This window comes from Globicephala melas, chromosome 3, assembly GCF_963455315.2.
Source record: "Globicephala melas chromosome 3, mGloMel1.2, whole genome shotgun sequence".
NCBI classification, from domain to species: Eukaryota; Metazoa; Chordata; class Mammalia; order Artiodactyla; family Delphinidae; genus Globicephala; species Globicephala melas.
The window spans coordinates 15,349,144-15,358,663 of record NC_083316.1 but is presented as its reverse complement, the minus strand read 5'-3'; the positions used below and the strand labels follow the sequence as shown (position 1 = coordinate 15,358,663).

The following is a 9,520-nucleotide window of genomic DNA, read 5'->3' as shown; positions in this document are numbered from 1 at the left end:
ACAAATCCCAGATTCCCCAGAGCCAGCCTCCATCAGAAAGTTATCTTTCCTTCTCCAAACCTCATTCCACATATTCGTGAATGAATTATTTGCAGGTCTTTCTTTTATCTCTATTATTTTTATTATCTCTCGGTTAGAAGGAGATCTGCCTTTCTTCTAGCAAGGCTTAACTACAAATAAAAGTTCAAACTTAGGTCACTTGTGGAAGTTCATGGACATTTCATATCTAACAAATTATTCGAACATGCATATAAATCCTTTTTGTATAAAACCGATGTCGAAATTAAAGGAAAAAAAAAGACAGGCTTCAGATTTAGAACAGCTTGTGGCTTACCAGAACCAGGCTTAATAACTTTACCACTTTTTCGCCTGCCCTCAGAAGAACCAAACTTCAAATATAATAGATACTAGTAGGTGAACATTGCACAGCTGGAAAATATTACTCTATAATTAGAAGTGTGCAATGGATTTTAAAACATAGTATAACAAGGAACTTGTGGACATTAACTTACCATAAGGAAGAATAGTTTTCCTCATTTTCCTAAGTCCGCTGTTGATTTGGCCTCTTAAATTTTCAATAAAGGTATGTGAAGATATTGCCACATTCGAAGTATCTATCCTCATCAGCCAAAGAATAATGTCAGAATCACTGCTCTGGAGTATCAGCCAAAGCCCTTACTTCACAGGTATCTTCTTTCACTTCCCAGCTCACAGGGTTGAACAAACGGCTTCTAATCAGCACTAAGAGAGATAAGGACCAAAAGAAACATATTTTCACATTCATCATAACCTAAAATGAATCTGTTAGTCACAATCTTCTATAAACCCACACTAACTTACCCTTCCTTATTTCCCCATATTCCAGTCATTTATGTTCAATTTTACTCATTCCATGTGAGGATTTTATACTTTTTCAACTTTATACCAATGCTTATCTGTCTCTCGCCTTTTAACTACCATGTGCCATGCGACTCATTCACGTGTTTAACACTGATTCATTTATCCTACATATACACTGAATGCTTACTATACAATAGACGTTGTTCCAACCAAAGAGAAAAGAGTGATTATCAATACCAACATTTCTTGCTCTAATACAGCTTTTATTACAAGATGTGAATAAAAACAACAAGAAAACACATCAAACTGTTAAAATCTTTATGTAGAGGATTAAAAGAGGGTGTAGGATAGAAGTGACTAGGTGATTGATTTTTATTGTCGTAAAGAAGAACACCATCAAGTGGAAATATGAAGGACAAAAAGTATTTGGCTTGAAAATTTTAAGGGAAATAACATTCTTGGGAAAAGAAAAAGAAATGATTAGTAGATGGGCCATAAGTTTCCCCAAAGCTTCGTCAGTTTATGGAAACAAAAAAAGCCAGTTTGGTTGAAGCATGACAGGTGAAAAAAAAATTAATGTAAACTAGAGAGCAGTTGACAGACCTGGGCTGGGTCATGGAAGGTTTGAAAACCAGTCCAAGAATTGTAGACTTTATCAGAGGGTAAAGAGGAACCAGGAGAAGATCTTAATCACAGGGGACAGGTGATGTAATGAGCTATATTTTACATATCATTTTGACTGCTACCAAGTGAATTAATTGTAGTGCTGAGAGCTGGACAAGAGCGGAAGAAATACAAATGAATATTTTGGGTGAGATATTGTCAGTTCACAGTTGGGGGAACAGAGTATAAGATACAGTACAGACTTCAGAATTTCACAGCCTACTCAGGGTACTTGGTCATTCCTCTGTAATAACTGTACACACAATCCTCAGAGTTTAGAAAGGCCATTTCTATCCCCCCAAGACTCCCTGGGTCCACTCCTGAGCTGCCACTTCTCCCTGCAACCACCTTGAAAGTCAGTTGAAGGAAATAATCTCCCTTTTTTCAACTCCCATGGCAGTTTTTTGTGCATCACCTACACGAAACTAAGCAAAACTTTCTTTACATAATATTTAATTGAAGAAAATACTAATTCTAAATATCCTTAAGGAAAATAAATCTGCAACACTCTTGCTTCTCCACATGACACACAATGGTGCCTTGCAGAAAACTGTGGTTACTAATAAGTGTTCAAAAAATGAAGGGTGTGGCCAGTGTGGCAAGGGCTGAAATACAAAATGGTAGTTCAGAGCTGAGAGTATAGTAGAAGGCAAGTGCAGGATCTGCAGAACACCATCTCCTGGGGCCAAAAGAAAAGTCATTCTCTACTTGGTGTGTAACATCTGAGGTTGGAATGCTGCAGGGTTCTGTGAAGGCACCGGCAGTTGGGGAAGGCTGGGGTGATGCTGGGGGAGGTTTAACCATGGCCATTTGATGTGATCTCCCATCTCCTCTCCTGCTCTTTCTCCCTAGTCCTTACCTGTGCTGATCCTTCTCAGGGTCTTAGTACTGGCTGCTCTTTCTGCTTTGATGCTCTCACCTAAAAACCCAGTTGTCTGTTCAGACATTATTCAGTTTGCTGCACAAACTCATCTCATGAGAGAGACCACCCCTGACTATGTTATCTGAAATGCCTCCTGTTTTATTCCTAATTCTTCATCTTTTTTTTTTCCTTCATAGGTAACACAACATATTTAATCTTTGTTTGTCATCTGTCTTCACTAGCAAGGAAGGTTTGTGAAATCAAGGGCTTTACCTTATTTTATCAACCAATTCAGCCCCTAGACCTTTTCGCATAGATTGCTCTTAATATTTGCTGAATGAGTGGCTGGGTAGATGGATGCATGAAGGCAACCTCTGGGGAATGGTCTGAAGATTTAATAAGAGTTAGGTACAAATAGGTAGAAAAGGTGAAAGGAAATTCCCGGTATAGTTAGAAGCATCTTTATAGGTACATTCAAGGCACTGTAGAGAGTTCATTGTTTATGAATATGGTGTTAAGTGATAGCTATCAAGAAGAGGTCAGGGTGTGTTGATATTTGATGAATAATATGACAACGTGTTTTAATTTCATCTTGAGATTAATTGATGCATTGAGTGATATCAGTTTTACATCTTAGAAGGAACAATGCACATCACATGGATACCAGATACTTAAATTAAAATTGATCAAATTCTATGGTGATTGGCTCACTTTAATAGTTCATGACAGAATAGGTGTATGCAGCTACCTTTCTCTGTTTCACTTTCTAAAATGATACTTCTCACAATCATCTTTTAAAGAAAGAATTACACTACCTTCGAACTCATTAGAGTAGTGTCAGCTACCTGCCATATGGATAATATACTCAAGAGAAACAACCTAAGAAATGCACATTCAAGAAAGGAACCGAGATTTTCTTTTTCTTTTTTAAAAATTTATTTAGGCTGCACCAGGTCTTAGTTGCAGCATGCAGGCTTTTAATTATGGCATGTAGCATCTAGTTCCCTGATCAGGGATCAAACCCAGGCCTCCTGCGTTGGGAGCATGGAGTCTTAACCACTGGACCACCAGGGAAGCCCCCCCGAGATTTTTTATAAAAATTTTTCGATTTCCTAAATTTTGGTTTACAGCTATCACCAAAGGTGATATAACTGCTTTCCATAATTTAAATGTTTTTTCAGACAATTTATTTTTCTGGGAACCTCTATTTAAAAATAAAAGTACGTTGATACGCTTGCAGTAGATTTGTTACATTATTCTCCTTAACTATTTATTTATTTTTATTTCAAAGCTATCTGACAGTACAAAATTTGCTGTATTTTCAGAAAAAATTAGATTTTTTAAGATAGAATTCAAGGTTAAATTTGAAATTTATTTATTAATTTTAGTAAATTTATCCAAGGTTAATTTTGAAATATATATTAAATTTATTAAAATGTAACAAATATTCAACATCTTCACAACAAATTATTTCTGGGAATTCACATATCATTTGTAAAATAATCTATGTAATTTTTATGAGTGTCAAATCTTTGTTATTATAGAAATCTGAATTGTAATTAAAAGAAAACACACACACACATACACACAAAATCCAAAATTAGCTTGAGCAAGAGACTAGTCAATGAGAAGTGATTTGAAATAAATTATACTCATCTACCTTTTTCAAGAACTATAAAAATTACTTATAAATTACTTTTTTTATTTTGAATAAAGTGTGAAGTTATAAAAATAAGTTCTTACCCATGTTACAGCCCATGGAACATTCTGGTACTTGTTGTTGTTTACCTGAAATTTCAAGTTTAACTAGGCATTTATGCTGTGTTGTTATTTGTTAAATCTGACAACACTACTTTCACATGACCCGCATTAAGCTAGTTCTCTCTAATCTTGTATTTTTAGGAAATATTATTAGCCTAAGTGCTATTTTTTTTGTTCATTATAACAAGGGCTAAAACTATCCTTGAGGGCTAAAACTATGTTTTATTCATTTGTATATTTATCAGATTACCAAGCACAATAACTTAGTAATAACTCTTCATAGCCCAATAACTATTTGCTCTTTAAAATTAGAACATACAATCAAGTTTAAATCATCCATGTATTTATTATGCATGTTCGTTTTTGCAAATACACAGTATCTTATGGACGTGCAGAGAACAGCTGGCTTTGAGTGGCTACCAGGTTTAAGCACTGTGGTAGGTGTTAGGATAACTGTTGCAAGGCTGTTTAAAGCCACATTAAGGAGACAAAATGACTATGCTGGAAGCAGTCAAGGAAAATGGAAAGTGGATTATTACTGTAATAGTAGTTTGATTATATACTAGTAAGGGCACTAGACTAGCACTCATACTTTTTGTTTTCATTACATTTCCACTACTTACAAAATTAATGTAATTGGTTTCATTTTATGTTTTTTTTAGAGTGGACATTAGAAGATTCTAAATTAAATATGTGGTTTGCATTATATTGCACACTGGATGCCACTGATTTAGTAGTGTTGAAGTTCTGAAAATTGTATCTCTAAATGAAAAATCTGTTTTTATTTGCTGTTAACACTTAGAAAGAATATTTTACTCCCTTTTTTGTTGTTTTTTTGTTTACCTTTATAAAGCGATAAAGCAAGAATAAATATAAGAACTAACTATAAAATAATAAATTTATTTTCAGAATATAATCTTCATATTTATGCATAAATACTAATAATATTTTGAAATTTATTTTAATACAGTAATTTACTGGAAATATATCAAACTAATAAAGAATAAAAAGCATGTATCATCTGTTTTAACTGTCCATAATTCGCATTTTAGTATATTTGTTCCTCTGAGAAAAACATTTACATAATGGAGCTTAAATTATCATGCTAAACTAAAATAAACATATATTCATGCTTTATTTATAATGTTGTTGACATATAAATGCTGTAAAATAAATTAAGAATCCTACTATTAATAATATTTCTTTTAATTAATAAAAGTTTGCTGAATAATCTTTTTAGCATTCTCTAGCAAAAATGAGAGCATTTTGTTAATGCATAATTAGCATGTTTTAACTGTTTCATTTTCTTATAGAAGCCACAACATGAATCTTGTGCTAAAATTACTAGCTGCTATCCAGAACCTGTAATCAGACTTTGTGACCACAGTTCTGGGTACAAATGGGTTTAGAAATAGAGGATCAAGATTAAATTGATCTTGTCTCACCCTCCAGCTTACTTCAGGCACTGGAAGAACTCAGATATTACTAATTATTGCCTCACCTACCTCCACCCACCTCTGCTGCTCTGTCCATCTCATCGGGCCCAAAGCCCAGAGGTAACAGGCCCTCTGCAACAAAAGTAGTGAACGTTTATGTGAGCTGAGAATTTATTTATGTTTTTGTATTAATAATTTCATCCTCCCAACAGTTCTAGCAGGTAAGTACTCTTATTACCATATTATAGATAGGAAACTATGGCACAAGAAGTTTTAACTTACCCCTGTTTTAAGGTTGGAATTCATAGAAATAGCATTTGAACATTGACAGATTGCACAATGTACGTGATCTTAACCATTAGGCTACACTGATTCATGGGTACATTAATATTTTGTATGTCACTACACTTTACCTAACAGCTCAAATATGCAAAGCTTAAATGATATTTTATGATACATAAGATTAATAATTATTAGTAAATGCTAATTAATCAAGATGTGTTCAAATCAAAATAGTTATTTCAGTTACTGTTTATTACACATTTCACAGATATTTCATTTAACGATAAATATACAGAAAATTATTTCTGTGTATCGAACAGTATGTGAGCTGAAGTAACATCAGGATTTGTTACTATATCAAGATCATCAGATGTTTCTATAATGTTAATAGAAACATAGGCTAACATTTATCTCACAGTGATTCTTTGGTAATATTGTACCACTGATTGTTATTTTTCAGCATATAATGTGATATTATTTAAGTAATTTATGATTGTAATTTAAAAGTATAGGCCTGAAATTTATTGAATATTGTTTTCCTTGTTCTATCACCTTTCCCCCTTCCTTTATATGTTAACATAATTAGAAGTTGTTTTATAGCTTTGTCAGAATTGTTAAAATATTTAGAGCCTTAAAATATTAATCAGGAATCATTACATATTCATTTAATGACTTTCTAACTGACATGAAGGGAAATGAAAAATGAAATATCTCCCATAAAGCCATTGAAAGAAAATAAAACTGTCTATAAAATATCCATTACATGAAATGAATCCCTACAGTCCTCTGGACTTGAACTCGTCAGACTGCTTCATGATGAACATTACTTTGTCTTTTAAGTTAAAAATGTATAGTTTTCAATTACAGGGTTTTAATTTACTTTAAATTGCTAATTAATCAACTTCAAACACTAAATTTCTGATGTATTGGGAGCTTTATACTCCTATCAAAATGTATATGGATAAACCCTGCTATAAAGATTATTCATTTATATTGAGATGACTATCTGATTTTAACTCCCAATTCAGATAAACTTTTTCATTAGAGAAGTTTTACATCTCTCTGATTTTTTCCTTTCTAATCTTATCAACCACCATGAGTGTCAGCATGCCCCAACACTAATTAATAAGTACTTTTCATTGAACATGGAAGATGAGTAATTTAAACATGTGTTCCTTCCTGTGTATATCAGCTTTCCATTTGTGATGTTTTTATTTCAAAATGAATGCTAGAAGGGAAAATAGAAAAAAAATATTGAGTCTCAAATTCCTGAACTGTTTCCACTATACGTCCTTTCAGAATGGTCTCCATAGTATTTTCTCTGGGCATCCCTTTTATGTTCTTTCTCTAATAGAAACATGCTTCTCTCCTGAGGACACTTCTTCCTATGTGGGCTTCTCAAAGGATAGTTGTTTAGCTCATGCAGCTCAATATCCAAAAACAAACAATCCAATCCAAAAATGGGCAGAAGATCTAAATAGACATTTCCCTAAAGACGATATATGGATGGCCAATAAACACATGAAGGATGCTCAACATCACTAATCATTAGAGAAATGCAAGTCAAAACCACAATGAAGTATCACCTCACACCAGTCAGAATGGCCATCACCAAAAAATCTAGAAACAATAAATGCTGGAGAGGGTGTGGAGGAAATGAAACCCTCTTACACTGTTGGTGGGAATGTAAATTAATACAGCCACTATGGAGAACAGTATGGAAGTTCCTTAAAAAACTAAAAATAGAACTACCCTATGACCCAGCAATCCCACTACTGGGCATATACCGTGAGAAAACCATAATTCAAAAAGAGTCATGTACCACAGTGTTCATTGTAGCTCTATTTACAGCAGCCAGGACATGGAGCCAACCCAAGTGTCCATCGACAGATGAATGGATAAAGAAGATGTGGCACATGTATACAATGGAATATTACTCAGCCATGAAAAGAAACGAAATTGAGTTATTTGTAGTAGGTGGATGGACCTAGAGCCTGTCATACAGAGTGAAGTAAGTCGGAAAGAGAAAAAACAAATACCTTATGCTAACATATATATGGAATCTAAAAACAAAAACAAAAAGGTTGTGAAGAACCTAGTAGCAGGACAGGAATAAAGACACAGAGCGTCTTGGGACACCTTCTAGGTGCTGGGGAACGCGTCACAGCAGTAGGTCTTCTTGGTGTCGTGGAAGGTGATGCACATGCCCGAGGTAAGTGGGAAGTGAAGCACCACCATGGCGCAGTGGTAGCGCAAGGCCAGGTCCACGGTGGCCACCGTGCTGATGATGCTGTGCCCGTAGAGGACGGCACTGTCTGGGCTGATGCCGTACCTGATGCGCAGGGCCTGCCAGGCCGCTGTCGGCGTAGAGGTTCTTCTCCAAGGGTTTGCCCAAGCTCACCCTGTAGCCGAAGTAGTTGGAGGAGATGTTGCAATTGATGCACGTGCCCAGGCCGATGCAGAAACTGCTTATCTGGCCCAGGTCTACTGTGTTGCCCTGCGAGAAGAGAGCCATATACCTGGCGCTGGGCACGCAGCACATGTACATGCAGGAGACGTGGTTGCCCCAGCTGCTCTTGGTGGCCAAGACCTCGATGGTGTCCAGCTTGCGCTGGCTGTACAGAAGTTGGCGTGCTCCAGCAGGTGGAGCTTCCAGTGCCCCGGGGGCTTCCGGCCAAGGTTCCCGAAGGGGCGGCCCTGGCCCACCGAGCCTGGGCTCAGGCTCCGGCACCAGCGAGTAGGTGGGCCCTGGAGGCAGGAAGGCGAGCTTGGCGGTGATGAGGCCAGGGCAGGGCGGGCAGCAGAAGAGGCAGCAGAGCTCGTTTGCCAACAGGCTGTTCATGGCAGGCAGCAACCTCCTGAGGCCGGTACACAGCTTGTTCCTGGAGCTATTCTCTGAGCACAGGGCATTGATTGCTTCTCAGACACACGGCTGCACAACTCATAATGCTCTACTAGACTGAATTCCCTTCATTCTCCTCTTCCTCCCATGACATAGTTCTCTGACAATCAGAAGAGCCGGCAATGATGAAAAAGTCTAAATTCCACCAGGCACTGATGCTATGGCTATTCCTTTCTCCGGCTCACCTCCTGTTATTTGTGGAGACTATGTTTTCCAAAATTCAAAGTAGCTTTATCACTCTTCACCTATTGCCTGTCCACTCATTTGAGCTGTGTATCACTTCTGCTTCATCAATGCACTTTTTTACTTTTACAGGATTTATTGTTATGGGGAATTCCCTCTGAAATTGTAAGATACCAACTATTGCACTTAGTTTTCAGGTGGTTAGCTTTTGTTATATGTTTATGCACACCCCCCTTGGTATTTTACTTGTAGCCAGGAAAGACTGACAAGTACCACTCATCAAATGTCATCTGAAACTAAATTTTGAAAACCATGTAGTACAGCATTGTTTGAAATTTATGTGGGAAATTTAATCATTATCTAACTCTTTTAAGTGCCAAGAGGAGTGTGTTGAAGCATGGTTTTCATGAGCCACAGGCGTTTTATTCAAATATCCATTTCAGTCAAACCTGTTTATACTACCTATGTGCACACTTTTCATTTGTTATCAACACATAGACACAGTAATTGAGTATATCATGTAAATATAAACTATACATCATATATGTGAATATATAAGAACAATTCTCATTTAAAATGTACCCTCTCAAT

The 9,520-nt window shown here is 36.3% G+C and overlaps 1 pseudogene; it reads right to left on the bottom strand.

Annotated features, from left to right (window-relative positions):
• Positions 1-7,986: 7,986 nt before the first annotated feature.
• Positions 7,987-8,686, bottom strand: LOC115853253 (alpha/beta hydrolase domain-containing protein 17A pseudogene; annotated as a pseudogene).
• Positions 8,687-9,520: the final 834 nt, after the last annotated feature.